This window comes from Strigops habroptila, chromosome 5, assembly GCF_004027225.2.
Source record: "Strigops habroptila isolate Jane chromosome 5, bStrHab1.2.pri, whole genome shotgun sequence".
In the NCBI taxonomy this organism is placed as follows: Eukaryota; Metazoa; Chordata; class Aves; order Psittaciformes; family Psittacidae; genus Strigops; species Strigops habroptila.
This window is the reverse complement of record NC_044281.2, coordinates 48,817,735-48,836,732: the sequence shown is the minus strand read 5'-3', so window position 1 is coordinate 48,836,732 and position 18,998 is coordinate 48,817,735. Positions and strand designations below refer to the sequence as shown.

At 40.7% G+C, this 18,998-nt stretch overlaps 1 protein-coding gene across 2 annotated transcripts in view; it reads left to right on the top strand.

Annotated features, from left to right (window-relative positions):
* The window catches only part of THSD7B (thrombospondin type 1 domain containing 7B), a 398,006-nt gene that overhangs the window by 30,906 nt on the left and 348,102 nt on the right, over window positions 1–18,998 (top strand). Inside the window, exon 1 of one of the 2 annotated variants that reach the window (XM_030486444.1) lies at window positions 16,957–17,117. The exons of the other annotated variant lie outside the window; for it this stretch is intronic. The gene's annotated coding sequence lies outside the window, so the exon portion shown is untranslated. Of the gene's footprint in view, window positions 1–16,956; window positions 17,118–18,998 lie in introns of those variants that run through there. 2 annotated transcript variants of the gene reach the window in all.

Here is an 18,998-nt window from a genome sequence, read left to right as displayed (position 1 = left end):
GTTTAGGTAGTGCTTTTTAAGCAAGTATAGAATAAAAAGCAAAATAGAGTGAAAACAATGAAGTTGACACTGTAAGAAGTCACATACAGGTAGGTGCATGTGAGCCACCAATTTCTACTAGATGGATAAAGCTTAACAGTTCCACCCTGCATTTTAGTTTTGGTATTTTTAATGGCAGATATTGACCTAGTTTTAGTACCCGTGCTGTGAGAAGTATCTAAACCCTGTCCCTGCAACCCCAAACATTTCTGTCTGTCATATAAAGGTGAGAGAATTTGAGACTGATACAGAGTTTTTGCACTATTTCATTGGAACTAAATTTTCATTGACCATTGGCAGAAAAGTCTTTTTAACTATAGCCTAGTCTTTTAACTTCCCAGAGAGTTGGAAATGAGAGTTAATGACGTGAGAAACTCTGGTGCCCTTTTCTTGGAAACATGCTACCCTTTCTCCTTAATGTTACAGGGTGGCTATTAGGAGAAGCTCACCAGCACTACACAACTGAAGAGTAAAGCAGTTGTGCTGTCGCTTGCTCTCTTCAGGGCAAGAAATTTTCAGTCTATTCCCAGTTTTAGGGTTGTTTTTTGTTTTTTTTTTCTTTTAAAATCACAAAGAACAGTGTTGAATCACATTCCCTAAGACCAAAATATACAAGCTTATAAAAGTTTTAAAGTTTTAGGATGTAGAGCGGGCTGAACTCATAGACTTCGGTTGCTAGTTTTAGTTACCATGTTTAAACGTCGAGGTTTCAACTATACAAACTTCAACTATACAAACAATGCCGCTTTTGTACCATCTCCGAACTGTAATAGGAATCCTTGGATATTCAAGGCCATGTAAAACAGAATGGGAAATACTTTAAACCTTATAAGATTTGCCACGGTTTGTTCTAAGACAAGAGCTTTTCCATTTAATATCGTACATTGCTTTATGTTGAAGGTGTACACCAGACACTCAATCAGCAATGTCCACTACAGCTGCTGAGTCAACAAAGTATAGAAGCAGAGGGCAGCTGTGTCATACTAAATAGTTTTCTTTGCAGATCCTTTCCTTCCTGAGTCTCTTTGTACCCTTGATCTTATCGATTTTATTGGCTCTGCTAATTTAGCAGTCCTTTGGGCTGATGATCATAATTATAACACACAGCACAGCTTGAGTAAACAGGTTCATTTTTGGCTGTGCAATGGCAAATTGTGCTTCTTTAATGCCTTTCTCTGGTTGCTACAAATCCTGAAGACCTATTGCAGTATTATGCAGAAACGGAGAGTTATTCTGTATTATGTTTAGCTTTATATATTTTTGCATGTAGCTCTAAAATTATTGTAGGAAGCAGATAGACATTGACAGGATTCAAGATAATTTTTATTGTGCCTACCTAACTGCAATCTTTTTATTGTTACTGATGAGATAAATATTTATGCTTGATTTTTCTTCAACAACTATCTCAGAGTAGCTGTGTCACACAGTTGGCAGAGTATATTTGAAATTAAGATGTTTGTTTTAAAGTTCAGTGGTAAAATACAACTGCAGTGCAGAAAGTTGCATATATTACAGACAGTAATTGGAAATAATTATAAAATTCTATGCTAGAATAATGTGATGAAGAACACTTAGATGAATGACAAATGAACTGTTCAAATTTCTGGTGATGTCAAAGGTGGGTAAGGTGAATTCTCTTCCTTTGTGCATGTGCACTGCAAGTATTAATGATCCCCTCCTTGCACCTTGAAAGTTTTCTGCTGCAATCAGTGGGCAAACCCTGTACTCCTTGTTACTTTATGCCTACCCTTGAAGGAATAAACCCCAATATCACTACTCGCACCTGGGATTACAGTGTGCTCTTGTGCAGGCACACAGATTCTGCGCATACCCCAATATGACAACAGAAGCTGGACAATAACCAAATCCTTTATTTTCATCTTTACACATTCCTGTCCCTGTCACGCTTTCCTTAATTTAGCTGGAAGTTAGAACAAATAATTCTGCTTTGCAAGACAAATGTTGTGACTTCAAGGGATTTGTGTTTTCCCTTTCTGGCATGACCCTGCAGCCCACTGCCCTCGAGCAGTTTGCTAGTGGTGGCTGGGGCACTCACTGGGGTGACGCCCTTGCTCTTGAGCAGCTGATCTGTGATCACCCAGATGAGGGTGATGGCCACCAGCTGCTGACTGCTCTGGCAGGTGGCTAAAGTTTTGACGACAAAACCTGCTTTGGGTCTAGGAATTCAAGCTTTTAGCATTCTGGATGAAGTCCACAGGGATTTTACAGTATTAGACAAAATTCACTACTAAATTATAATTGTAATTAATTTTAAAATAACATGCAGTCAGTTCTGAAGTAGGACAGGTGCTTGAAGGCACCTTTAAACTGTAAACTGTATTTAAACGTAATCTTTCAGGTAGGTGCAGACATTATTTGTATACTATTTAATCCTATGCAAAAATTTCTTCCAGTTTATTTCTAGCGAGGATACCAAAATCAGTTTGCTGCCAGAACATCAAGTCCTGTTTGACGGCTTTATTGGATGAAGATTATACTGTAAGGTAGATCGGCTATGGTGAAAAGCTGTTCTTTTCTTAGACAAATATTTAGTATCTGAACTCACTTGTAAAGCTCATTTTACAAGAGAGATGCTTCAGAGAAAAATGTTATCACCCTCAACGTGACTTTACATGCAAGTGAAGTGCTGAAGTAAAATCTCTAATATTTTTTCTTGGATGTGATCACAAGACAAGCTTCAAGCTGGGAAAGTGCATTTCTGCCAATCCAGCTTTTGTTTTATTGGGATGCAACTGTTGAGGTTTTTGCCACTGCTGAAGCCTGCAATTGGGTTAGAGTGATTTTCAGTCTCCTTGGCCTTCACTTGATTTGTGGACTGTCATGGTACAATCTGAAATGTAACAAACTGATTAAGGAATTTTTGGGCCACAGCATGCTCTATATTTTCCAGTTAACCTTTTACTAAGTGTGAATCTACTTTTGGGATGATAGACCTTGAATAATTATTACCTCTGTTGCTCACTATAGTTATAGGATGTCTGAGGTATAATTCCTTTTTGTTTTTTTTTTTTCTTTTTTCACTGACTAGCCTGTCTTTTTGAGATAACGCTTTGCAGAAGAAGTGTGCAATCATGACATAGGTAGGAGCAAAAAGAAGTTCTTCAAGAATGTCCTGCTGTGGCATTATCTTCTTCTCTCTCTTCCACTGTGGAAGACAGCAGCTGAATTTGCAGTCAATCTGAGAGCTGAGAAGTCAGGCTCTTTCATATGACCCACAACCATTTCCAGAATTGTCTGAAGAATAGAAAGCAATTTTCCCCCCCTCCTTTTACCTGGATGACAGAATGCAGACTGCCCAGATTTAGGTTTTTTTGTGGAGAGTTTCCCAGGCAGCAAGATACGCTGTCTGTTTTTAGCCCTACCTTCTGTTTGTGTTCCTACATGTTTCAAATGAGCAGTGCATGCCTAAGTTAGGAGTAGTAGGGAAGCTACCTGATATAGATGAGGTTTCCAGTCTCCTTTCTTTCCTGCTTTGGGAGATCTAAATGTGAATGATCATATTTGTTTTTATGGGACAAGATGTGCTTAATCGTTCTGCAAGATTATTTATGAAGTGAATGCCAACAGCAGAGTTAGCTCTCTGAGAATCAGTGTTCAGGTCTGGGCTACTACCTTCAGCACAGGAATAATATCACTGTCAAAAAGTGGAGGTTTTTTGCCCTTTAACCTACAAATTTCTTATAGCATACCTGTTCTATTATTCACATTTTTTGTATGTATAGAAGAGTGCACTACGCACTATGCACGTATCTTCTTCAGCATTAGGTCCTTAAATGTCTGGCAGTTGAACTTGAAACTCTGGAGAAAGTGCATGTGTCATAACATTTCCATAGAGGGAAGGAAGGTTTCTGAATATTATAGCTGTGTGAATCTGCAGTAGCTGTTACTCATTTCAGGGAAGTCCTTGGATGCTATTGAATACAGTTCAAGGAAGACTTCTCAGAATTATTGATATTCAGACCAATAAATGTTCTGGCATTTACCACTTGAGAGGATGGTCACTTTTCACCTTCCAGGTATGTTGCAACTAAAAACCTTGCACAACCACTACACCAATTGTGTCACCTTTTTGGCACAGATGTTGAAATTGCCTGTTCCTATAAGTATACTTTATTTCACAGTTTCATTTTAACAGTCGCTTTGCCTCAGACAGAGGTTGCTTGACATATGAAATGCTGGTGTTGTAGAAATAAGGCCAATCAAAAAGACATGGATTGTGCATGTTAGTTAATTGCCAGATATCTTTTGTTTCCTTACTGCAAAGAAATATTTTTTACAAGTATTAAAATAGCGTGTTTCCACTGGCTAACGGATTTGTTTGATTCCTAATGGATATTAGATCGATTTCCTATTAAATGAAGAAGAATGAATCTGAGTATACAATGAGACTAGTGAGCAGCAGTGCTTATTTTTAGATTACACTTTTAAAGCTAAACACTACCTTTAAGTCCAAGAGGCAGGTGCCATTTCTTTCATTACATTTTTACACTTGATTTCTTTTGGCAGGTTAAGACAGCAACTTTACATGCAATGGATGATTGGTTGGGAGATTGTGAATTCTGGCTTTCTGGTTATTTCATTTCTAATAAATCATTTATAGAAAAAGTGGTCTTCTGAATTTTTCTCATTAGTCTTCATTTTTTCTGTCTTTTCTTGATTTGCTTTTAAAAGGACTCTGCACTAAATAACAACCATCCTCTTTCGAATTCATGGGTGCAACTAACCCCTCAAAAAAAGTGAATGACCACTTTTTGGTCATTGTTGTGGTTAAGAATTTAGCTTTCACTGTGAATATAACACTAAAAACCTTGTTTCTAAGCCTACAGAGAGGTTTCAGCCATATTAAGGTCCCTTTCTGATTCCCTAGGAACCCAGGGAGTTCATCACTAAATGTGCAGAGGTCCTAGCCTCTGTGCTAGCCACTGCAGCTAGTCCTACAGTGATCCCATATTGCGAAATGTTCTCTGGTGCTTGTCAGATCTGGAAATAATTTACTGTGCCAGGGGTCAAAATGCCTTCTCACTGCCACCATGGTTCTGAGCACAAATGAAACTTTACCTTTGTTCTGCTTTGCTCCGTAAAGGCAGTGGGCTTCCAGCTACCTTAGGACCTAACTCAGTGGACTTGCCATTTATATACTCATGTAGGTTTTTTCTTTATTCCTTTTGCTTCTAGGAATCAAATATTTAATCACTTACAAGGATTCTTTTCAGATTTCTAGATGGGTGAGAAGACATCACTCAAATTATGGGTACTTGCTGGCAATCATATGGACTTGATCTGCTGCTAACGGAGCATGAATGAATTTAGAGTAATATTTAACAGTCCAGGAAAAAAATTCTTTTTTGGTCCTTGGCAAATGAAACTCTGCTAGTGTCTGGGGATTGAGTTAAACTGAACAGATTGTGAGTTCCTCTTCCCATTCCCTTTCTCCTCACCATGTTTGCTCTTGAGAATGACAGCTGTAATCCACACGAGTCTCAGATTTTCTTGAAAATGTCAATCCATTTAAGCCAAGCTGCTCTTTGTAGGAGTTAGCAAAGCACTGAGTTTCTTCTGATTTATTTTCATTTGGGCTCATGTAATTCTAGATACAAAACTAAAAAGAAAAAAAGTTTGGTTTGAATTAATTAGACACACTTGTATTATATCCAGAAATAATGTAAAGTGGAAAAGAAAAGAAGTTGGTGGCTTGTTATGATTCACCTGTTTCAAAGTGCAGTAGTGTAGTGTCTCACTTGCTATTGCTGTCTTACTGCCTTGCTATGGTAAAGCAAGACAGACCCCCAGCAATCCATTGCTGGTGACAGGGTTTCGAAGCTGACCAACAGAATGGGGGAGGCTGCTCTAAAACTTGTCTGGCAATTGTGAGTGTTTGATGGTATAAAAGCAAGTTTGGAGCTTCCTGCAATTGCTGGCAACCTGAAGTGTTAGATGGAAAAAGTAGTTTTCAAGAAACAAACATTTTTTAAAATTGAATCAATACCTCAAACCCTACAAAGTTGGTTTTGAAGGATTTCTGAAGATCAGGCATAGGTCTAAGGGAGTCGTGGAGGCATGCAATCATCTACAGAAGATGTCTGACATGGTAAAGAAAGCCATTACTTTTCCGCAGCAGCTGGGAACAATCCACCATGTCAGTTTTCCATTGGTGACTTTTACGAGCAATGATTTTATTCCAGGTATGAAATTCCTCATCATTTGCTACTGAGATTTAATTATGTAGTAAAGTTTCTCTTGTTCATGTTTGAGTGAATGGTAGTACTGACCCCATTGTTCTCTCTTGAAACTTTTACAGCTTTGGTTTGAGAATAAGAGGGAGGTTCTAGGTGTTCTTCCTTTAAAATGCTGGGATCAGATCCGCTGCTGATAATCCACCCTGGAATGTGGTTTTAGAGCTGTGCTATGTCTTTCCATGTCCTGAAGTGCATGAGGATGTAAATACTTTTATCTACCTCATATAAAACAGACTGGCACCAATAGCATTGGTTAACCTCTTCAGCTACTTTACCCAATGCATGCAGCTATGCCTCGATCTGGTGGGTCTTTGTTCAGAAATTACATTAACATGTGGGTTGCAAATATCATTTAGCTACAGAACAGTGGATTACCAATCAGATATATTATCTCATCTACTCAGTAAAAGTACAGCACAAAAGATGAGTAAATGTATCATTTCCCACTTCTTTACATCCAGGTAAAATATTTTTGTATTGAATCTTATATTAAAAGATTCACTATCTTTTAGTTGTGGAAATTTTCCCAGTAACGAGTTTTAGAAGGTTGTAGAGAGACTGCAGAAAGTGACTGTTTTGCCCTTCAGGCTGGTGAAGAAAGGCTTGTGATGCATAAATGGGGGAGAGAATTAAGGCATTTCCTAGAGCTGATCACAGAGGAACGAAGTTGCTTGTGCATGGTATGGCTTACCTGCCCATTTCGCAAAATAAAACCTTAACTTGGGTAGAAAACAAGCCAGTGAAATCCTTACACCTTACACAGAGTGTTTCAGTTATCAGCTGCAGCTAAGAGTTATCCAAAACCAGTGTGTTGGGACTCTGCTGCTGCTGCCTCTTACTTGGTACAGCATTTTAATAAAGAGCAGCAACAGTCCCTACCGTGAGGCTTAGCAACCTCCTACAGTGGAAACTCCAGCCATAGTTCTAGAAAATGGTTGACTCTGAATACACCATAGTCTTTATTATTTTATTTTATTTTTTATATATATATATATATTTTTTTTATTATTATTTTTTTATTTAATGTGAGTGGGCCAAAGAAGTGGAGGGAGAAAAATCTCCATCAGTTTGGATCTTTGAAAGAAGTACAAATCTTTTTCACTTGTGGTAGTATCTGCTTCTATTTCCTGGTTCTTAACACAATATAAGAGATGTCTTACTGGATCAGAGCAGTGGTCTGTCTAGTGTTCTGTCTTTGCTGGTAGCAATGGAGATGCTGTTTAGGGAGACCATGAGAGCCCTGACCTCCTATGTGCCCATTCTTCTCCCAGTTCCCCAGAATCATTGAGTTAGGAATGGTAGAGCATGATTTTTAATTGAAAGTGGATTATTCTAAAATAAAATATGACTTTAATTAATATTGCATTAATTTTTTACAATGCCATTCATTCCTCCCCCCTCTTTAAATAAAATTTGTTCACATAAAAATTGTAAATATTAAGGTTTTGGGATGACCTATGTAAAAGTGACAACTTTTGCCTCCTAACATTCACAGTTAGGGATCACCACAGTCACCTGATTTAAATATACCTTTATATTAACTTGTCGACACGGGCTTTGTAGTCTGAAACCTATCTTGTGGTAGGTGATATGTTAGGTGAAAGCTATCACCTATCATATAGGTGGGAGATACGAGTTCTCATGACTCTCAAGATGATGCAGAGCTTACGGATCTATCCTAAACCAGGAGAAACCTGAGTGTTGGTAGTTTTATGTTATTTCTAGTTGGCACAGGTTCAACTAGTGCATTACCATTAGTTGTCACTGGCTCACTGATGAATTCATGTCCTTTTAAATTATTTTTGAATGTGTGCCTACAGGCTCTAGCAGGCTCCTTGAAGTAATGTAAATGAATAAATCAGCAATAGGTCTCCACAAAACTGTTACATCAGGGGTGTAAATGGTTTAGTGAGAAAGCACTTATTTAATATCAAATATTTGTCTCAAGCTTCTTACACCTTCTGTACAACTAACTCTTTAGCTGCGGTTAAAAATGCTTATTTTTATGTGCGATAGACAAGGCACCTGTGTGAAAGCTGAGGGGTGTGTGGAGAAGAGCTTGTGAGCTCTGCAAGTTAAAAATAAAGTTTAGGATAGGAAACAGACTTTTAATCATGGTTGCTGCTAGGGGTTTTTTTGTTTTTTGGGTTTGGGTTTTTTTTTGTAATCTAAGTGGTTGGGAGAAAAATGACATGATGACAGTTAATTATAACTAATGCTGCAGCGCTTTATCACAGACTAATACAAAGTTCAGAGAGTTCCACCAGCAGTTAGATATGTCCTTAGGAAGCAATGAGACTTTGCTTAAAATAGTTGTATTGTTTCTTGGCATCTGACAAAACCACCACATTGCTTAGTAAATATGTGTGATAGGGTGCTGAAAACCAAGGCTATAGTGAAAGAAGGGGTATTTCAGCATATGTATGTAGGCCCTAGGACTACACGGTGTCTTTTAAAAATATTTTTGTAGAAAAAGCAACAACACAGAAATGTCACTCAAACATGAAACTTCGCAGTTAGTACGACCATGGTTCAAGTAAACCATTTCAGCTTATTTTATATGCATCCAGACTGGAAAATAAATCACTACAGAGCATAGACAGAAATAACTTGATGAGGATTTTAGAGGGAGGAAGACATTTTTAAAGATAGTAACTGTTGCCTTAGTCAATTAGTAATATTAAGGCATGTTACAGCACAGGACTGTTGCCTTTTAATAGGTAACGCTCCATCCTGCTTATGCTTCTATGTGTGATGCACAGGTTGGCTTTGTGAATTATAAAAGTGGGAGAACGTGTCAATGACTTGCCTTGTACATAGAAAGCAAGCATTCAGGAGAAATGAACCTCAACACCCATCTAAACACTCAGCTTGACTGGAAACATCAGAGAAATTCACTATCACTTTTAAATATAGAAGAAGATAAAAGTATTTAAACATTTTAAAATGTTTAAATCATTTTTTAAAAGATGAAACAAAAATAATTTCAAACTTCTTTTGTGGCTGTTCTTGAACTTTAGTTTAGCTCTTTTCTACACATAGCCCATTTACTCAGATATGGATGATGTTTGACTTGAACCTTTACTATTGGAAACTCGTTAAATTTAATGTTATTTTATCATAGTATCATGATCATAGAATGGTTTGTGTTGGAAGGGACCTTAAACATCATCTAGTTCCAACTCCCCTGCCATGGGCAGGGACACCTGCCACTAGACCAGGTTGCTCAAAGCCCTGTCCAGCCTGGCATTGAACACTGCCAGGGATGGGGGAGCCACAGCTTCTCTGGGCAACCTGTGCCAGTGACTCACCACCCTCATAGGGAAGAACTTCTTTCTAAGCTCTAATCTAAATCCTCTAATCTAAAACTCTTTCAGTTTAATGTCATTTCCCTTTTGTCCTATCCCTACATGCTCTTGTCTAAAGTCCTCCTCCAGCTTTCTCGTGTAGGCCCCTTTAGGTACTGGAAGGCTGCTCTAAGGTCTCCCCAGAGCCTTCTCTTCTCCAGGCTGAACAACCTCAGCTCTCTCAGCCTGTTTTCGTAGTGGTGCTCCCGGCCTCTGCTCATCTTCATGGCCTCCTCTGGACTCACTCCAACAGATTCATGCCCTTTTTATGTTATATTCAAAAATGCAGAAAACTGCAATTTTAGAGAGTCATGAAAAGCTTGGTGAGGTGGTGGAAAATTGTGTATAATGCATTTTTTGTGTTTGTGCATATAAACAGATAGGACACATACTCAGGCATTCCTAAATGATTTGCAAAGGTACACCATGTGTGTACAAATTCTAAAGAGTGCTGTGATGTTTAGGCACAAAATAGGGAGCTGCTGGAGAAGGAGAGAGACCAGGTGTGAAGGGAAGGCTCTTAGCTGAGTTGAACATCCCTCTCATCTTTGGTTCTTTAGGCAAAAAGTGATGACTGATTTTTACTGTAAGAAAAACTTCTGAAAAAGGTGGCTGAATATTAAGCTGTTGACTGAATTTCTGTTCATTCATTCATCCTAGTTCTGTTCTGGAATATTTTTTTTTTCTTTAAAATTGCAGCCATCTATATAGTGTGAACACTTTCCTGTTTCATGTTGACATGGAATTTAATAATCATTCATTTAAATAAAAAATCATAGCAAGGTATTCTGTAGTACTATTAAGTCAGATTTCTTTCTAGTATTAGAAATACTTATGTGTACTGGCTTTGTAAAATATTTACTAGACAAAGACGGCCAAATCCAGTGTAGTACGGTAGTAAGTGAAAGCTGTTCATTATGAGTGTGGCTGCGTCAAACCAGATTTCTGCAGACTATATATACACAAACATTTCAGCTGTTTACGTGCAAGAACTTCTTCCCACCACTGGCATCTTTGGAGGTACCTTTAACCTCTTGCATGGATGCTCAGAGGTATGTGACAAGATTCAACCACCCTGAGGCAAAGCCCTTCTTGGGAATCTCTTATGATGGTGCATATCTGCAGAGCCCCAAGGTGTGGCTAAGGATGATAGACAATAATTAAGCAGCATGTTAAAAATAGCAAGTCAATTTAACATCAGCATCAGAATGCAATTATTGATTGTGTTGAGCAAATCCCTTTCCTTGTAGTCAACCCTTAATTAAAGCAGTGAAGAACAGAATCACTAAAAAAGAGCAAAAAAAAAAAAAAAAAACACCAAACCAAAGCAAAACCCAAATGATAAGAAAATATCTTGAATTTTAGTTTTCTGCTCCATAGTCATTGACAGATTTCAAATCTATTAATTAGTCACTAGCATCAGCCTTCTTTATCTCTTATTGTCAATTTTGCTACTAAATAAGTAGTTTCTCAGAACACAAAAAACCTTCACACTTGACAGGCTCCCCCGGCTGCTAAATTATTGCCAGTTACTGTTTGCAGGAAAGCCCTTCTTTGAGTAGATGCTTGCTGCTCTCTCTGTAAAGCAAGACTCCAATCAGGAAAGGTTAATAGCTTGTGAAGTGCCTCCATTGAAGCTTTTCTTGCCCTGCCGTGGCTGGTGAATAGGTGGCAGATGCATTGCTTCATGCTGCACCCTACTCATGTTTTTCTTTAACCGGCATGCCATGGTGCTTAAAAAGGACTTTCTCTTACACATCAATACAGTCATCGTGTTTCCTTGAACATTAACAAGAGTATCACATTTTTAAACTTGAGGCGCTCTAGCCAAGAAGATAATTGCTCTTTTGCAGTAGTTCTGGTCTGGGCTATGATTTGTAGTGATTATTTATTTGATAAATATTCCTTCTTCTTCTACCCAACATTGGCATCAAAAGATCTGATCCTTCATTCTCAAAAAATAATACTCAAGATGATCTTGAAATTTAATCAAAACAAATGATTCCAGGATTGGTGACAATGAAAAAAGAGCATTGGAAAGACAAAGTCCATAGGAGGCAGGTCATGTTTTCTGACCTTCATGTACCAGTGCTGATACAGTTGTTTTAGCAGATGTGCAGACAAAGGGTATGTCCCAAGAGGATCTGAAGTGTGAATAGTTAATGGTCTCCTTTGGTGGAAGGAATGTAGGACATCGGTTCTTAAGTTTAAATGATGATGTATTATAATTATTTTATAACAACCCATGATCTACGTAAATAATGTAAATGTTGAAACACTTTTCTCGCTTTTGTAGAAGTTAACTTGCACTTGAACAGATTTTCAAAGTGTAAAATGTTAAGGGAGCTGTAACAGCAGCTCTAACTGCATGGCTGTTGTTTGTCACTGTGCTTGCTAGGTAGTGAAAGCAGACCCCAGTCCTCCTCGAACCCCTGTGATGCTGATATGTCTGCAAAAAGAAGCTGGCCAAGATCAGTCAGCCGTGGAGGAAGTTTTTTACTTTCACTCTCATTATCAGAAAAGCTCTCTCTCCACTGATATTTAGGTCTGTTTTGCAATTTACACCCTTCGTTACCTGCGCCTTGAACTGTGGTGTGTAATAAAGTCATATAAAGAGGAGCCGTGTGTCCGTTAGGAAATGCCACCATTTGTGGGACACAAAGAGCAGAACTTGGGTGGAGATGAATAGGAAGGGACAGATGGCTTGGGGAGAAGAGGGGCTGGCGTGCTGATCAACATCTGCATGTCCAGCAAACTCCGTTCCGCAGGGAGGATTGATTTCAAATCCTGGTTCAGCATTTATTTCATGTTTGGGCAGGGTACACCCTGGGATTTGGGGTGTTGTACTGACTAGTGGGTGCTGGGTTTGGAGCCAACATTAAGACTGGCTGTTTCACAGAGGTATACTCTAACTAGAATGTTAGTAAAGATAAACATCCTGCCTGTATGCATTACTTCTGTCACTAAAGAAGTCATCACCTAAGGATATGCTCACAACAGGATGGCCATCAGTTATGCTAGTGTCTTGATAACTCCATAATTAAAAATAAATTATTTTTGGTTCTTAATAGGACTAGTATTAAACTGAATGCCTGTTTAATCTCTGTTAAATCTCCCACAAAGAAATGACACCATGAGAAGTGTGAATGAATGATATCCTTTTTTCCCCTCCCTGTTTCTAATTACACATGATGGCACTTGCAGTGTCCCTTGTGAGCGCACAAAATTGGTGCAGCAGGGGAAATGCAAGCTTCCGTATGCTGCAGTCTGTTCATTAGCATCGATTTCTGAGGCACTGCCCCTAAGGATGAGAGGGTAATTTCTTTTAGAGGTTCTCATGATCCCAGCTTTTAATAGACTATTAAAAATAACTTCTAAACCTCAGTGCAAATTTTGGAACAGTGAGAGATTCAAAAAACTCATAACCCACCTTTCTGTGGAGCATTAAAGCCCAACTAACCACTCTACTTTGGGCCTGTCCTGCCTGTAACTCTTATCTAAAGCTGTGCCTTTCGGCTGTAAATCCATCGTGGCAGGCATTCATTATCTGCTTGGCTTTCTGCTGCTTTGCTGTGCTGCCATGGACTTCAGTATAAAAGCTGATACTACCACAGTAAATGTGCCATACTTCATACATGGAAAAAGCTGTCATTTATTTGCAGTTATGATATCCTAGTAAAGATTACATAGGTCTTATTTTTATTTTTTCTTTTTTTTTTCCTTCTCCTGAGTTGTACTGGCTTTTGTGGTACTGTGTAAAAACATCACTACCACCGCACTTCCAAAGTCTTTACTGTAACAAAAAATGAAACCTGATCAATTCATCTGACTGGCTTTGATCTGATCTGTATGGTCTCTTTTCTTAACTTTGAGCACAGGAGTAAATTCTGAGTATTGGTGAAAACCGTTCAGATTTCCTGAAAGTACATTATTATTACAAAAATTGCACCAAGATAATTTTGTTGATTGTTGGGGTTTTTTGGGATTTTTTTTTTTTTTTTTTTTTTTTTTTTTGGTTTGTTGATTGTTTTATCTTCCTCTTTTTAAGAAATGGCCATCTAAAGAAAGAATAAAATTTAAGCCCAACTAGCTTAAGTAACAAATTGCAGTATGTGCATAGTAATGGTAAATAATACTAAAGGATGAGAAAACAAATCATAGGTGAACCTGAATTCTGACAGCTCTTCATTTGCATTACTCTAGTAACTACTTTTAAATAACATAAAAATGGATACAGTATTGTGAAAGGCTTCCCAACAAACACAGAACATACTGGTAGGGACATTTTGTAACACAGTTTGCGCACTTTCCATTAATGCTGTAGTGGGAGGCTTCTATCTTGTATCATTTTGCTCTGAATTTTTGCTCCCTAAGAAACAGGCAATAAACTTGGCAACGTGTTTTTACACAAGCTTTCCTCTTCATTTTTAAGCCTGGAATTCCATGTTTTGAAACTGTTCTCTGTTCCTTTATAAGCTTTATTCCAGATGCTGTGCAGGCAGGTTGGTTCACATCCCCAAGGTACCAAGTACAGAAAATGATGGCTCCTTTGCCCATCTTGCTGAAGACAGACCTGCCTGTAGTCTGTGGCTTTCTGCCCAGCTCTGCTGGAACTGGCTGTTGCATCTCAAGGCTTGCCAAAATTTTGCACAATAACAAGCTCCAATCTACATAACACCTGGCCTGTACAAACCAGGTCATTATGAACTTGATCCAAGCTGTCATTCAAGTGGCTTTGTTATTCCTTTCTTAGGTTGAGCCAGTCATCCATAAGCAAGAACTGGCTTAATGCTTGCAGTATTCACAGTACTTGGGTACCAGTTTTCTTTCTTTGAACCCCACAAAGCAGGCAAGATCCAAGTAACAGGAGGATCACAAATACAGAAACAAGAAGAAATAATTGATTTGGGCTAAACCCCAGCCTAACAGGTTACTCTGAGTATCAAGCTCCTTCATGCACTACAATTGTGCTTTTTTTTTCCTGTTGCTGCTTCTTGGTCTCTTACTTCAACTTTTGTATTCAAATTGAGAAAAGCAGGTTTATTTCATGTTTCTTCCTACATATTCACTCCATATTAATTTCCTACACATCTTTTAGGTGTATATATAGTCGTCTATAAAGATTTCGAGGAAACCTAAAGCCTCAAGGAAGAGAATTAAAGCCAGAACGTGTGCAGTGAAGGGGGCTGGCACTCAGCTGGCTGTAGGACAGTGAGGACTCTTTTTCTTGCCCTCTTGTACTGCCTCTTCCTTTAATCAGGGCTCTTGGGGCTGTGTGTGTGGGGGTCAGGCTGCCATACGCTGATGCTAGATTAGTTGCATTAATGCAAACTCTACATTGGCAGATTAAGCTAAGAGTTGCAACTGTGTAGTTTCCCAGATGCATCAACTCCAGATTAACAGTGAGGTGCAAAATGTAGCTATTCTTGGCAGACAACAATGCCAGGGATGTAGGAAGGCAAACAGAGTGTAACTGCCTGTAGTCCAGGGCCCGTCAGGAAAAAAAGAAGTGTCTCTCATGAAGAACTCCTGACATTTCAAGAGGTGTTTTCCATTCTGTATCAAACAAAAATGAGATCTTTTAAAACTTTTCAATGGAAAAAAGAAGCAGGCAGGAGAGAAGTGAAGGGTAGGGCTCTCTGACCTGGGAAAGATCTGAGAGAAAAACCTTTGTGAAACAAATTATCTTTGAGGAAGTGTTTCCACTTTGACAAATAGAAGTTTTTGCGCAAAGTTTCATTTGGAACTTTCCTGACCAGCTGGAATGCAGTTGCTGGTGGACTTTCCTTCCCCAGTGAACTTCCAGGAAGATGCCTAACAATTCATGAGGGGCAGGACTGAACCTCGAGGCAGGAAACTTGTGTTTCAATCTCTGATCTGGGATTCACACCTCATGATAAGATCTTCACATCTCTCTGCCTTCATTTCTACTCTGCTGTCTCTTGCCTTTGTAAGACAGAAACTTTCTGAGGCAGAAACTCTTGCTTATTATACAGAACCCAGCACAAGAAATTTCTGGTTTCATTTGGAGTCTGTAGATGTTATGAACAATCCTTGCATTAGGGTTTACCAGTATTTAGTATTTCTGTAAAGAAGAAAATAAGATGACAAACATGAGTGATACAACTTGGCCATTAAAACTTTATATACATTATTCTTGTTGAATGGAAAACATCTGGTGAGCTGATTTTTGAATAGATTATCCCCAGGGTACAGTGCTAGCACAAAGGACATGTATGAGTCTGAAAGGGTCTGAGTGTTGTTCATTTATACCAGCTTCACACCAGTGGAGTTATTTCTCCTTCTCACTAGTCATAATTAGTTTCACACTCCACATAGTGCGAGAATGAACCTTCTTTAACAACATAGAAATAAGAACTGCGTGAAAAGCAGGAATAAATATGGTAGTGATTTCATTATGCATACAGTAACCTGGTACTTGCTGAGTTGGATATATGTATTCTTTTTTTCCTGAGTAACACCTAAACTTACTGACTGTGTACAAAAACCCCCATTGGTTGTGCTGAATAATGTCTACTTGAATTTTTAAACAGTGCAGATAAACTAAACTGAGATAATTCACTTCATGTATTTAAAAAGCGATGGATTCAGTATCCACTCTGCCTCCTCTCCCTACGATCAATAGATGTTCCTTCCTTAATCGAGGCCTTCAGCCAGTTTGGTGATATCTTGCACTAATTAAATTCCTGAAAATATGACTTGAATGACTTTGAAAGTCAATGGGACTACCATTTCTTGGGCAAAGCTTTGGGAGAGTGCATTAGGGATCATCTGGCATTGTTATGAACCATCCTCAACAGAGCACGGTGCATGGGATCAGGCTGGTGAAAAATGGAATATTGGGAATTTGGTGTGGGCTAAATATACAGTTAAACTCAGTATTGGCTAATTTTATAGAGCCACTGTGTATTTGATATGTGTAAAACTCAGTCTCTCTTTGTCTTAAAAACATAGGAAACAACTTTCTGGGTGTTTTTGACCTTCTCTCTGCACACAGCTCTCGGGCCAGGCACAGCGGCCCCGGGGGCTGGTTGTCGAAGGTTAAGCCGGGCGAGGGGGCAAGCACAGCGGAGGCAGCCGGATCCTCGAGACCCACCGGGGTTCACGCGAGCCCGCCGCCCCGCCGCCCCGCTCCCCTCACACCGCCGCCCCGGGCGCGGGCAGCGCCGCCCGGCAGAGGGCGCCACGCGGCGCCGGCTCTGCCGCCGGAGCGGGCCCTGGCGGCCGTGTCGGGAGGGGCGGCCGCCGCCGCGCCTCCATCTTCGCCCCGCCCGCGGCAGCGCTCCGCCGCCGCGCCCCTCCGCGCTGCGGGGCTCAGCGGTGAGTGCGCGCTCCTCCCGCCGGAGCGGCCGGCGCCGCCCCGCCGCCCGCCCGCCCGTGGCGCCGGCACCGCAGACCTCCCCGCCGCAGCGGACCGCGCCGGGCTCGATGTCGCGCCCCGGGCTGCGAGGAGGTGCGGCCGCGCCGGTGCCGGGGGAGCGGGTGGGTTCGGGGGTCTGGGGCGGGTGGACGGACCGGTCCGGTCGCGTCGCTTGGCGCCGCGCGGGAGAAGTTGCCGTGAGGGTTTTTGGGGACCTCTCCGGCCGGGATCGCTCGGCTTGCTGCCGGGAGGGGAGCGCGGCCGCCCGCCCGCCCGCTCTGCTCTCCTCCTCCGGTCCCGGCTCGTCCGTGCGGCCCGGGTCCTGTCCCGGCGAGGGAGGGAAGGGAGGGGGTTTGATGCCGGTGCACCGCCGCCTCCGAGACACAGGTGAAGTTTTAATGGACATTAGCCGCTTTGGGCAGCGCACAGCGGAGCTGCCGCCTCCCTGCGCTGAGTGAGGTATCTGCTGTGAACTTACGCCTGCTGAAGAGCTGTTAAAAGTAGCGCTGCTTCTCTTCGCCGAGCTGCCGCTTCTGGGTTTTGTGCTCTTTGTCGTGTAAGATGGCTTATAAAAATCATAGTTTTTCACCCACCTACCCCAGGCACAGTACTGAAACGTGTTTGAGTTGCGTTTTTCCCTCCATTGCTTCTTCATTCAGCAGTTTTAAATCAGTACCCTGATAACGCTTCTTCCTTAGCCACTCATTACTCTGAACGTTTATTTGTCATGCTTGTCCTTTTGTTCGTTTTGTGTGCTGCTCTTAATTCAAGGTCAAACTGTGTAGAGTTTGGACTAATTCGTGTGAAGATAGGAACGAGGACTGTCTGTAGTCGGGTTCCTTCTGTCCTCTTCTTGCCTGCCTCCCGCTCATCTCCCTGCCTGAGTGCTCTGGAGAAGGCTTTTAAAAGAATAGATGAGGGTCATAAAAGTACTTGCTGACCTCTGCCTCCAGCTCTTTTGTATAATTGAAATATATTGTTAATTCCTCTAATGAAAACAAGAAATCAGCTTAAGGAATTGATTTCTTCAGAATGTAATTTTTGAAAGAAGTTGTGCAGGTGATGTCTTGTTCGTGTGCACGGGATAATGTGCCTCTTAGAACTAGGTGTCACTGAAGGTACGTGAGAGGATGCGGTGAACTGAGCGAGCGGCTATTTCTTGTGCCTGGTGCCACGCAGGTGCCTTGCATGCATGTTCAACTTGCATCATAAAACCTTCAAACTTTAAGGGAACTGATTAAAAAAGTGGCGAACTCTCTAGTTTCTGAGAAGATTTCAGTGGAGTTTAAATAATCTGACGTCAAAGATGGAAGAGGTGGCATTAAAGTAACGTGCTTGAGTACAGGGACTTTCTCAAAGCAGTTGCGTATGGACACCTCAGGGCATGCGACGTCTGTGCTGGGCTGCACGTTGGCTTGGCTTGGCTGGTTTGTGGGGATGTGACCAGCTCAAAATGCATAACATCATGTCTTTGCGGGAGTAGGCACTGGGTGTTAAGTGCTAAATTTCCCTGGGGATGGAAGCGGAGAGATTCTCTGCCTGCTTGTACTTTATGCATTTGCTGAGTCGGTGTTAGAGCCTTGTGGAAGTTACTGCTTTAACTGATACGAACATCAACAAGAGGCGGATGATCCTGCTGTAAGTTATGACAGGTTTGCTACTTTCTTTGGTCGGACTGGATAAACTTTCATTGTAGATTCTTACAAAAAATATTTAGACACTGTTTTCGGCAAAGCCTGTACTGCAAAATCAGGGAAGAGCAGTGCATTCTGCTTTTTTATCTTGGTTCTGTGAGGGGAAGCTCTGTCTACTCATCTTCATACATGAAAAAAGGGTCTTTTTTTTCAGATTGCAGCATTTAAAAGCATTTTCTGAAGAATCGGAAATAAACACCACTCATTAGTAAGCTTCTCTTCTGCTTTGCCATGATGGTGTTTCAGAGATCCCATTTCACTCTGGTAATGGAAGACCAGA